At 37.3% G+C, this 13,721-nt stretch overlaps 1 long non-coding RNA gene across 1 annotated transcript in view; it reads left to right on the forward strand.

Annotated features, from left to right (window-relative positions):
* LOC126092524 (uncharacterized) overlaps window positions 1–13,721 on the forward strand; it is a 1,126,098-nt gene that overhangs the window by 573,234 nt on the left and 539,143 nt on the right. The window contains exon 2 of the long non-coding RNA XR_007521351.1: window positions 12,790–12,829. This is a non-coding gene — a long non-coding RNA (uncharacterized LOC126092524). The remainder of the gene's footprint in view (window positions 1–12,789; window positions 12,830–13,721) is intronic.

Here is a 13,721-nt window from a genome sequence, read left to right on the forward strand (position 1 = left end):
ATGGGTTTAGAAAACATCGTTCTTGTGAAACAACTAGCTCTTTATTCGCATGACGTGTTGAGTGCTATTGACAAGGATTTCAGATCGACTCCGTATTTCTACGTTTCCGGAAGGCTTCTGATACTGTACCACACAAGTGGCTTGTAGTGAAATTGGGTGCTTGTGGAATATCGTCTCAGTTATGTGACTGGATTTGTGACTTCCTGTCAGAGGTCACAGTTCGTAGTAATTGACGGAAAGCCATCCAGTCATTTCAAATGGTTCAAATGGCTCTGAGCACTATGGGACTTAACTTCTGAGGTCATCAGTCCCCTAGAACTTAGAACTACTTAAACCTAACTAACCTAAGGACATCACACACATCCATGCCTGAGGCAGGATCCGAACTTGCGACCTTAGCGGTCACGCTGTTCCGAGTCATTTGGCAATTGACCCAAAATAAGGAAAGGTGTGCGGTCATCCACATGAGTGCTAAAAGGAATCCGCTAAACTTCGGTTACACGATAAATCAGTCAAAAAAATAGGCCGTAAATTCAACTAAATACCTGGGAATTACAATTACGAACAACTTAAATTGGAAGGAACACACGAAAATGTCGTGGGGACGGCTAACCAAAGACTGCGTTTTATTGGCAGGACACTTAGAAAATGTAACAAATCTAATAAGGAGACTGCCTACACTGCGCTTGTCCGTCCTCTTTTAGAATATTGCTGCGCGGTGTGGGATCCTTACCAGACAGGAGTGACGGAGTCCATCGAAAGAGTTCAAAGAAGGGCAGGACGCTTTGAATTATCGCGAAATATGGAAGAGAGTATCACTGAAATATTACAGGATTTGGGCTGGACATAACTAAGACAAAGGCATTTTTCGTTGCAGCGGAATCTTCTCACGTAATTCCAATCACCAACTCCCTCCTCCGAATGCGAAAATATTTTGTTGACACCGACCTACATAGGGAGAAACAATCACCACGATAAAATAAGGGAAACCAGAGCTCGTACGGAAAGATATACGTGTTCGTTCTTTCCACTCGCTATACGAGATTGGAATAATAGGGAATTGTGAAGGTGGTTCGATGAACCCTCTGCCAGGCACTTAAATGTTATTTGCAGAGTATCCATACAGGTATAGATGTAGATATTAACGACCAACCAAATACCACGAACGCCAAATAGACTTCAAACTCGCGCGGCTCAGTCAACTAAACACGCTACGAAACAAATGAGTACTACACAGCCACAACAACACGCAATGGTGGCGAAAACTCTACCCATGTCTTGGAAAATGGGAGAAATTGCAGTGCGAAGCGACCATAGGTCACGAAATCAGCCCATTCACCTCGCCAGCAACATATGAGAAAGCACTACAATATCAAAGCCTTACGTTACACAGAGAAAACTTGATATATACTCATTTCCGTATGTAAATGCATAAAAACAGAAAAATAAATATTACATTTTGCTGTTTGCAGATGAGATGTTGCAGATTGTGTAGCGGACTATCTACCAAAATAATATCCAATAGCATCATGTAAGGTATGTAAACTAATGCCTACACCCCCTCTTTTGCCAACTAAGCTATTACTAGAACTTTAGAGATAATGTTATAAACAACAAACAGTGCATCAGGTCGTTAATACATATCACTACTGTGAACTATGAACAAACGGTGTGTAATATTTTACAACAATCATTTATTCACAATTGTAATTATTGTGTACCATAAATTTCGCTAAATGTTAATATGTAACAACAATTTTACAGTAAGAAAATTAAAAATAACCTGCTGAAGGTAGCGAAAAAGTGCTGAAACATGTCTAAGTAAAACAAAACTGAAAAGATGTCTTGCTTAAGGCAAAATTTCTAGTTCTATTTTTTATTTTTATTTCAGAAGATATCTTTTGCTGTGGTATGTGTTTCTAAAATTATTAGAAATCCATAAATGAGGGGATAATACTAGGAAACTAGAAGTAAATGAAAATCAAGAATATTTTTGATGAAATTAGGATTTGCAAGAATCTGCAATATAAAATTAATTATGTTTGTTAGTGATAAGGAAGAGATTTGTACACTATCTATAGGTTTTTCTCTACAACACCACTATGACCAGAAAGAAAGTGGAAGTTTGAATATGAGAACCAGAGAAAGAGGAAGTGAAAGGCAGAGACAGTTACATACAAGGACTAAACCAAAGTAAAAATTATGACCATTTGCACCATTTTAATTGTATTATTTTTTGTAAGAAAGAGTAATACAGATTTTTATTTTATTTTTTTCTCTTTCACAGTCTATAACAAATTATTTGTATTGTTGTTATCAAAATTCATAAAATTAACATTTTTGTGTACTTTTTTTGTTTATATATTGTAATCAAATTTGATATGTACATAATATACTGACGATTATAACATCAGACCTATACTGGGTTAAATAAACATATGTGTTTCATGTGAACTAGAGACATTATATATTTGGTTTTAGAGAACATCACGAGATGAAACTAGGGCAAATATGATGGCAGTACTATAATAAGAAGTGAATTTTTCCCCTTTCTTTCCTTTTCGAAAATTCAACAGCAATGCTGCAGTTTTTAAGTTTCTTTCTAGAGTCTGTATGTTCTGCAACTGCTGTCTATAAAATATTTTTATTAATTTTAAAAGACTGCAAGTAATGTAACAGTTTACAAGATACTAATACGTCACTGAGAGAAAAGGTAACTATGGAGTTGGAGAAAATTGGAGAGGCTGATTATTATGAAAGTGAAGGGAATGGTGTGTTTGTAGCACCAACTTTATAAATTAAGATTTCAGTGGATAGTACTGTCTGTGAAGTTCAGGTATACATGTAGTGAAGTGCATCTTGTCAAAAAATGATTCAAATGGCTCTAAGCACTATGAGACTTAATATCTGAGGTCATCAGTTCCCTAGAGTCAGAACTACTTAAACCTAACTAACCTAAGGACATCACACACATCCATGCCCGAGGCAGGATTCGAACCTGCGACCGTAGCAGCAGCGCGGTTCCAGACTGAAGCGCCTAGAATCGTTCGGCCACTGCGACCAGCGTGCATCTTGTCCTGGTCCAATATTTCGCAAAATAGCTTGAATGCCACAATATATGAACAGTGGAGTAAGGATTTTACTGAGGTTTTTTGACAATGATTATTATAAATGTACAAAAATGATTCTTGCCATAAACCAATATCCAAGAAAATAATATAAAAACTCCAGTTTTCAAATAGTGATGAGAAATGTTGAACAAGCACAGTGACGTTGAGAAACATTACATATGATTGTGGCTAGCACGCTTGGTCTACATTGAAACTACAGTTCCTTTAGTGAACAAAGACGTTGTAAATAAATCACTTTGTACTGCATTGTTACATGAGTGGCCATTTTAAAAAGAGCAGTTACAGCAGCAATTCTTAGTAAGAATTACACTTCTTGTTTGTAGGCCACCAGTGGAGGATTGATTCAATTCACCTATGCATTTCTTCATCAGACATTATAACTGCTAGGAATTTCATCTCTCACAAATTTGTCTGCATAAGAGTTGTTTAGTAAAAACTTAGTTTTCCCACTGTCGTTACATTTGTTAACATTGTTGTTATGAAACACATGTTACTTCGTTTTCAGAATCGTAAATATTTTTCAACTAATTTAAACAGGGTAAACAGAAATTAATGTATTTCATTAAAAATATATATTTGTGAATACTTCCTTTTTCATATTTCTTACAGTCTTGTAGTATTGGTTTCCTTCATGTGTTACTGTGTATAATGTGTATTTGCAGTGTTTTTATAACTCCTTTCTTTTACGCATTTATCTTAACAGTATATCAAATTATGTGATGCTTTATGTAATGCGCTTGCAAAATGTGTGTGTTGAATGGTGTTATCTCCACCACTAAGCCAGTTGCCTACGGACAGTCGGGAAAGGGTGGGTTGAGCTCTCATTAATGAAAAAATGTTGATAACGTGAAAATTTTAAATATGGTAGATATGTGTTGACTATAATTTGTTTACATTTGAGAACTAGTAATACTATAGTGTTCTGACGCCATTGCCAGGCCTTTCTTATGTTTTGGTAAATACAATCGTTATCACAATCCTAAAACTGGAGATCTAACACTCGTTTTATTAGAAATGACCATATTTCCTCCATTTTTATTATTTTTCGTTAAATACTAGTTCAGTTTGAAAGAGCAGTTGGTTTTTATTATTAAATTTTTTATATGCACGTGGTCATTTGTGGCAGAAATGATATTAGGGAGATTTCTGTTTTGTTAAAACTGATAAAGTAATGTATGGGAAGATTCTCTGTAGACTATATTGAAAGCACAGGATGAAGGGCTCGGACGACAAACCACTATCAACACAAGAAGGAATATTCAATGAGCTTGTACTGTGTGATGAGGAATGTACAACACTACTGGCTGCTACTGAGTAAGCAGTTCACCGATAACGTCCCTCCTGTGATCATGCTTAAAGGAAAGGTATCGGGCTATTTTTGTTTCTCTAAAGATTTCGGCGGAAAGGTGCAGCTGCAGGACAAACTGGAATTGAGCCTAGACTCTATTAGTAATCAAGCTATCTATAATTATGTCAAAGGAAATAGTCGCCAGGTACTAGCATGATTCATAAAGAAAGTTAACTATAGGGGCTAGCCTTATCTGATGCTAAAATTCTGTTTTGCTGGTAAAGTACAAGACAGTAGCGCAGTTCTGCAAATAATATACCAGTGATCTGACATGATCTACACAGGAGGAATATTAATACGTCTAGACACTAACTGGCTCGTAATAACACTGTCTGTACATTATAGTAGCAAGCTAATGATCATCATAGGTAAATGACTGCTGAAGATGGAGCATTACTATCTTGGAAAAAGGTTCTTTTGTCAGTTTAATCAATAGAAATTACTATCACTGTAATAGGTATCAAGTAATTGTTCATTTTGTATTGATTATCATTTGTGTTCTCAAGGAACATTCACTTCCTCGTACTATTTAGCTCACAGGGGACATGTGCTTCCTCAATCTAGTACACTCTGAATGCAGATTATACCAGACTGAGGTAGCACTTGTCCCATCTGAGGTAAGGAGTGTAAGGAAGTGAATGTTACTTGAGAAAAAAATTGCTATTTGCTCACAAAAAAAACAGGAGTTACAAGAATGACAGTTGTTCTTCTAGTGTACTGTCATTGTAATATGAAATTTAAATCTGGCTCAACTATTGGTATGGGGGCCCAGAAACTGGTCTATCATTAGACTCTGATCGAGGCTGAACATTTTACTCATAACACTATACTGGAAACACTGTTAACTATATAACACATGAAATGAAAATCAACGTTATTTCAATAAGTAAAATCTTTAAACTGAATGCTGTAACTCTTTTCTTTGTAATTGTACCATGATGAAAGTTACGTCAAGTACTTCAGAACTTCTGCTCACTAAATAATTGCGCATTTTACAACTCCACAAAGCTAATTAACCTTCGTTACGGTTCCGTTCAGTAAAATAGGAGACTCGGAATCGTAGTAGCGCTTGGATTAGGACCCTGTCTAGGTAAACGACTAAAGATAAAATACGGTGGCTCAGTACAAAGACTACAGAACACAAACTTATTATTGAAAAAGAAACCACGTAACTGGTCCATGAAGTTATACAGTACTCAACCGATAATTTGAGATAAAGGTGGCGCCAGTGTCGACCTCCTGTGCTATTAAAAAAAAAGCAGCAGAAGTATCCATGGCTTTTCCTTTGTAACAAACTCTGAAAATTGTCTTCTTAGCGTAGTACTTTCGTAGTACAGAGGTAGTCGAAGTATTCCATGAATAATTAGCCGAATTCATTACTTCCGTATCCGAGGCTACATACGATGATCTTGCAGTTCTTGTCGCCTCTTTTAGTTCACAAGATGCTCGCCAGCGACTGACTCATGCCACACGGCAGCTTTGCACTCGACCACCAGATCCACCTTTTCTACTCCCGCCTTGCCAGTTCCATTGCGGAGAGGCTTCCCTCCAAGCTTTACACGCTTAAAAACCTACTTTCCTGTGCACGAACCAGTGTTACAAGTGAAGTCCATCGTTTTCAGTCTCTTACTGTATACTACCTTGGCATTACATCCGTATATTACAGTTACATAAAATTATCATAAATAATGAAAAAAACATTTACATGGATGTTACATCAAAGAGCATGGTTGTACAGAAGTCACATTAAGTAAAGACGGACAAATAAGTTCGATAATACCATTATAGGTAATATCGATAACAGTGTTGCAAGCGGTCTGCAAATATTCAGCTAGAAGGAAGGGAACTGGTCAGCCAAGATTTCATTTGTGAAACCTTTATTTACGATGATCGGTTTCGATAAAACGGAATTACCATCATCTGATCTGTGAATGGTAAACATAAGGCGTAAAACAAATTATGAAAGACAGCGTACAGTATCATAAATATCATATACAGAGTGAATTATTGTTAAACATACCTCGGTAAATGTTAATACAAATGCCCAATTAGACGTATAAACGTTCTCCCCGTCTTAATTAGCAGGACAGTTGCCATAAGATGCATTGGCCTGCCTTAATTCAACACTTACAATATATTTTACCAAGTGCACCTGTCGCATATTACAAATCACGGAGCACATGAGTGATACATGAGCTGAACTGGCATCCGGCGAAAGTTACTACTGATCATGTTGAATTGTAGGGGCGCTAGAAGTCGCTTGTGTATTCATGTCAACTGCAAATATAAGTCTGTAATTTTAATTAAAAAAGTAGCAACTGGTACATAGTAATAAAATTTTTGAAACAGGTGAAAGCTAAAATTCTTTATAGAATCAGAAAGAGCATACATAACCCCACTAGGTGAAACAATAAGTCGAAAAAGACAACATGTCTTGAAAGCTGCAACCTAAGTCATACTTCCAAATCCTGTCTATTTACTAAGGCAGATCTGTACTTTCACTTCCAAGGGCTTCTTCATTCCCCAACAATTGCCCTGTAATCCCATTCGCCAGCTTTCACGTTCACAGCAGTCTTCCACTTTCATAACTCTGTCCATCATTATTTCAATTACTCCCACTCTTCATGTTAATTTCGGACGTCCACGCTTTCTCTTTCCTGGCGGTGACCATTCCACTGTTACTTTTGCCCATCATCCTTGCTCCATTTGCCATACATGGCCGTACCATTGAAGATCTCTGTTCCTGGTCCTTTGCACGACTGGTTGTTCCATATCCATTACCTCCCTGATTTCCTCTTTTCTCCTCCGCTCTGACCTGGAAATCCTGGCTACCTTTCTTACTCCATCCGTATCTGCTGCCTGTACTCTCTTTCTCTACCACTCCCCAAGGGTCCATTCTTCTGCAAAATATGTTAGTATACTTGCCACTACTGCTTGCAGAATACTTTTCTTTGTTTATTAAGATGCTGCCCCCCTTAAATGTATTATTAGCATTTTAATTTCTCCCTTGCCTTCTGGATCTTGGGTTCCACAACTACTTCCCAGCTTCCTTAGGAATGGATAATAAAGCCTAAATGTTTTAATTGCTTTACAGCTTTAATAGTTCTTTGCGGTAGTACTATATCCTATCCATCTCCTCCCACTAGTAAACACGCCATTTTGTTCATGTATATTCAAAGCACGCCTCGTTCAAATACTTCCATTAACTTCTTTACCATACATCGTACGTACTCTCTACTTTGTTCTATCACGACCTTATCATCGGCAAATAACAGTGAGCAGATAGTTTCATGTTGGAAAGGAAATTCCTTATTCCATATGACTGATTCCACCATCCAATATAAACAGCATATATATTTTAAACAAGGCCGGCGACATACTGCAGCCCTGTCTAAGTAAGTCCTTTCGATATTTAGAGTGTCTCATTTAACTTTCTCCCTACTTTAACTGCTGCGTACGATTGTTGGTATATTCTCCGAACCAAAGATATGTCATGCTTCTGCACTTACACGCTCAATCGCCTCCCATAATTCATTATGAGTACAGAATCATACGATTTTTTCTAAATCCGCAAATATTAGGTGTACTTCATGACTCTTAGAATACAACTTGTCACTTATTTGTCTGAGGCTAAAAATATGGTCCATACAAGAACATCCACTTTAAAACCTATGTGTTCCTCTCGCATCTTTCCCTCAATCCTATTCTCCAACCTGTTTCTCAGTGCCGCAATTATAAAGTCGTAACACTAATCACCCTACAATTATTTGGGTGTTTTTTTGTTTCCTTTTTTGTAGATAGGAAGTATCCTCTTGGTATTTCCTCTCCCTCCACAATCCGACTGAACAATTTTCACATGAGGCTCATCAGTCGAGAGGGTCCATATTTTCACAATTCCATCGTAACTTCCCCCAGTCCAGTTGCCTTTCCAGTTCTTGTCTTTGTCGGCATCTCTTACCTCTTCCTCTAGTGTAGGTTATGTTGTTGTTGTTGTTGTGGTCTTCAGTCCTGAGACTGGTTTGATGCAGCTCTCCATGCTACTCTATCCTGTGCAAGCTTCTTCATCTCCCAGTACCTACTGCAACCTACATCTTTCTGAATCTGCTTAATGTATTCATCTCTTGGTCTCCCCCTACGATTTTTACCCTCCACACTGCCCTCCAATACTAAATTGGTGATCCCTTGATGCCTCAGAACATGTCCTACCAACCGATCCCTTCTTCTGGTCAAGTTGTGCCACAAACTTCTCTTCTCCCCAATCCTATTCAATACTTCCTCATTAGTTATGTGATCTACCCATCTAATCTTCAGCATTCTTCTGTAGCACCACATTTCAAAAGCTTCTATTCTCTTCTTGTCCAAACTATTTACCGTCCATGTTTCACTTCCATACATGGCTACACTGTATACAAATACTTTCAGAAATGACTTCCTGACACTTAAATCTATACTCGATGTTAACAAATTTCTCTTCTTCAGAGACGCTTTCCTTGCCATTGCCAATCTACGTTTTATATCCTCTCTACTTCGACCATCATCAGTTATTTTGCTCCCCAAATAGCAAAACTAGGTTATATATTATATATATATTATATTATAGGTTATATATTGCCTAATATACCTCTTTTTGTAGATTTCTACGAAAAAAAATTGGAAACGAGACTACGTCAGTTACAAGTCAAAATAACCGCACAGTAGCATTTACTGACAAAACGGTTGCAAAGCAGAAACCAAGTCTCAACGAGGTTGCCAACAACAGAGCCCCATACGTAACTCAGTATGTAGGTGACGAATGGTAAATTCAAATCCGTATGACTGTATCCCTGCTTCGTCTCACTCTTTTAGTATCACTGCTGCCATATTATTATCTTGAGTTCGCGAATTTAATTATTTCCTTTTTGTAACGGTTGTTGAGAGTTCAAAATCGTACGTTGACCTCACCCAGTGTGTCATGTTGTATACCTAGGAGACGTTGTTGTAACGCATTCACCCCTATAATGGTATACAGAAAACAGTGGTGTTGAATTTACTTAATGAAGTATAACCTCTTCGTCCCCTACTTTATGACCTACATATGTATCTCTGTACTGTGCAATCTCGTCTACTAGGTTTCTACTGTGCAAGGAAAATGTCAAAAAATGTTATTATGCTATTATTACGTCTTGTATCTAACGTTGTACATAGACAGAATTTTGAAATACGACATACATTAAGTTTTAACAAAACTTGTCGTTTTCGACTTATTTTTTTACCTCTATATAGTTACATATGCTCTTTCTGTTTGTAAAAAGTATTTTAGCCTTTCACTTGCCACAAATAATTTATACGTATGTAGAAATTGCCGCACTTTTGCTAATATTGCAATTGCAGTTACAACTGATGAGGACATGAATACGCAAGCGACCTCTAGCAGATGCTAAATGTCAACATGTCCTGTGGTAACTTCTTCCATGTGTCAGTTCAGCAGCGCTACTGTATCAGTGATGCACTCTGTGACTTGTAACATGGCGAAATATGTTACAAATACTGGCTTCAGCTGCGACATACCATTTCATTTTATATCTTCTATCTGGCTAATTAATGTGTTGTGCACATTTATAGCACTAATACGGCACTTATATTAATCTTTACTGGTGTGTGTTTAATGATAATTCACTGTGTGTATTATATTTTCTCTGTGTATAATAATTACGACATTTGTGCTGTATATACGTGATTCACAGATGAGAGAATTGTAACTTTCTTTTACCTAAACCTGGCTTCACATGCTGCAAAGGCAGCACAAGCCCCAAAGGCAGGAAACGCCATAAAGGCAGCACACACTGCAAAGACAGCACACACTGAGAATCCAGCATACAGTGCAAAGGCAGCAATGATGCAAGGCAGCACATGCTTCAAAATCATCACACGCTGCAAAATCAGCACATTCTCCAAGACAGCACACACTTGAAAGGCATCACACATCCGAAAGGGAACGCACATATGAAATGCAGCATACACTACAAAGACAGCACACCTTGCAGAGGCAGCAAACTCAGTATTGACTACTCAAATTGCAAAAACAGCACTCCTTGGGAAGACAGTCAAGTTGCCAACACAGGACACATTGGAAGGGCAGTTCAGACTGGAAAGGCAGCGCACACAGTGAAGGCAACACACAGGAAAGGCAGCACACCCTGAAAAGGCAGCACACATTGGATATGCAGTACACACTCAAAAGGCAAATGTTTCAAAAATGCAATCTTGCCTGAGTTTTCTTGCTTCAAGATGAAGAACAAGGGTTAATTTTCATGATACGTGAATGACCTGTACAGCGGAAAAGCTGTAAGGACAAAGACTGGAATAATTTCTACAAATAATTCTGAACCGACTGCCACATTTTTTAAAAATTATTGCAACTGATGAAGACAAAGAGTTTACAAGCGACCTCTAGCGACACTAAATGTCAACATGTCCTCTGGTAACGCTGAGTGTAATTGCCACTCTCCCAAAACAGAAAGAAAATAAGTGTGTTTGTCTAAGCATGGGAACACAGTGTGGGTGTTTTGGAGCCAACCTGACAAACAAGTGTTCACTGGACAGCACAACACCATCATAGCCGCTGTCTGACACTGTTTAGCTCAGCTCAGCGCACTTGCGACTCTCGGTTATTAATATACAAACATTATCTTTTCATTTGTATTTTATACATTACTTTCAATAATTTTGATTTATACTGATGACATCGAAGGTTGTATAAATATTGTCAAGAATTTACAAGCGATATTTGTAACTGAAATATTATGTGAAATACGAAAAAAATATTCTGTGAAACTACATTAGTAGGTACACTTCCAGTGTCAGAGGCTTAGTATTTGTTAACTCTGATATTGTCTGCTTGTTACATGAAACCAGAGTCTTTGAAATTGTTATGAAAATCTTTGGACATCTAATCGAAGTGTGTGCTGTGCTACATTATTTATATGAGAAAGGATGTTTGCTTACGTTGTCTGAAAGTAAAAGCAAACTTTTCTCAGTATGGAAGTACACATAGTCTTAAGTAATTAATAACGGTGGCACAACAGAAGTTTCTAAGTTGAAATTTGCAACTTCTGTTAAAAAGAAGTTAATATGTCACGTTTCAATATTATCTTTATGATTTTGATGGTATTTATTAATTTTGTGTATCGGTACGTTGATCGTAATATTTGAACACAGCAAAAGCATAGCATTGATTATCTCAAAATACTAATAATTCAATAATGAAAACTAAAAGCAATATTTTTATACCCTAAAATGTATATGAAGGTGCATTTAAAAGAATTTGTGACAGTATGGATTACAGGGAGGTTGCGAAGCTTCTTTATTAATGTGCTGCACAAATCCTTTTTGATCCATTTAAGGTTCTGTTTATAATATTTTTGAATTGTTTTAATTTATATTTTTAAGGATGTCATAACTAAATTGTTGCACCTAATTTTATTTGGCTTCGCGCACTGACCGACATCAAGTCTGACAGATTGTTATGTAAATCCCATTTTAATCAGGTCATTGGTACATATGATAGTTATTCACCTCTGTGTCTAGCAACTATTCTTTTGTGATTAATTAGTAATTCACTTAAACGCAAGTGCTGCTGCTGCTCAGAAACAGTTCAACCAATTGGATTTCAGTGTGACTTCACTTTGCATGCGATTTCTTTCATTCAGTGTTTGCTGAGATAGGGGAACACGTTACCATCCTGGTAATCTGAAACACAGTGTTGCACCCAGAAACAGCAGAAGTACGTTGGAATGAACACCTTATTCTCATCTACTAGGTAAACGTAACTTCAGTCTAAACAATTAACCTGGGTGGTGGGAGGGCTGTACCAAATAGATGTCATCTTACACTCACTGTCGTCGCAACGAGCAACTTTGTAGTGAGATGCAGTTCTCATGCATCAGCTAGTCCCACCCACATATTTAAGTAGGAAAATTTGTACTTTCATTCTACATTGTTTCTTTATAATTGAAATGTTATCAGTGAACAATGCCTTGCGAAGTCCACTCATGCTGAACCTATACCAGGAGTTTGTACCAAATTTGTTAGTCGCCAAATACTGGTAAAATGAATTCATGGGTTTGTTTCCATAATTAACATATTGCACTATATTACTGTTGAGGTTTCTCATTACACTAGGTTCTTCACTTTATTAAAGCTGCGCCAGTTTTTATTTTTAAGTCACCGATAAATTTATGTCGTATTACGCTGTTTACGTAGCAGTACACTCTACGTCTTACAATTAGTGCCCCGTCAGAAACTGATGTTGTTTCGTTTCGTCTGTTGCAGCGAGCCCTTCCAACAAAAACTGACAGTATCCATTGTCAAGGTAAGCGTACACTTATACTGCTTCCTAAATGCAATATTCTTTTTCTTCTTCTGTAACCTTCTCGGTGGGTACGAAGATGGTCAACAGTTTGGTCTAATTTAGTGGTCACAATTGTTCTGTTTGATTTATATTGTCACTGTATGTTATTGTGGCGCAATATGCGAAGAACAGAGGCTGACGTCACACTTATGACTTATTTCTCGAGAATAAAGTAGGCTAGATTCACATTATCATATAATGAGAATGCGGCGCGATTTTTCTCAAGATGTATGCTGCAACACATGTAACACGAGGCGACAACAAAGATTAGTTGACAAGGTATTCAGTCCACAAGGAAGCCAACTTCTTGCATTAAGTCGAGCTTGCTATGAAAGAGGAGATTTTACAGAACGTTCATGTACTTCTAGAAGACCTACGGTCCATTAAAATATTGTAAAAACAGGCGTGAACAGAAAAGAAGAAGGATAAAGAGAAACAAAAGATAAGGAGAAAACGATTACGAGGTATAAAATATCTCTAAGTATTTTGATAGCAAGTTAGGATACACTGCAGTTAGTGATAAGGGACTCCGTGAGAAATGCAGGCTAGACAATCTTTACTTTAAGAAATGAAACTTTAGGTTTATGCAAGAAACGTATAATTTTCGTGACAGTGAGACAGGTTATCCATTAATGAATGTCTTTAACAAGATCCTGCCAAACATAGTATGGCAGATAAACTGAAAGTAATTTAGAATGAAAGAACTGACAGATGAGTTTACCAGTACTTACATTACATTCAGATTATAACCCTGCACGTGCCGCCGAATGATCTCCGTGTTATCATAGATGTTGTCAGCCTTCCGAGTATAGCAGCCGCCACTTCTCGATCAAACAGCTCTTCAGTTGGCTGA

Source organism: Schistocerca cancellata, chromosome 7 (assembly GCF_023864275.1).
Source record: "Schistocerca cancellata isolate TAMUIC-IGC-003103 chromosome 7, iqSchCanc2.1, whole genome shotgun sequence".
Lineage (NCBI taxonomy): Eukaryota > Metazoa > Arthropoda > Insecta > Orthoptera > Acrididae > Schistocerca > Schistocerca cancellata.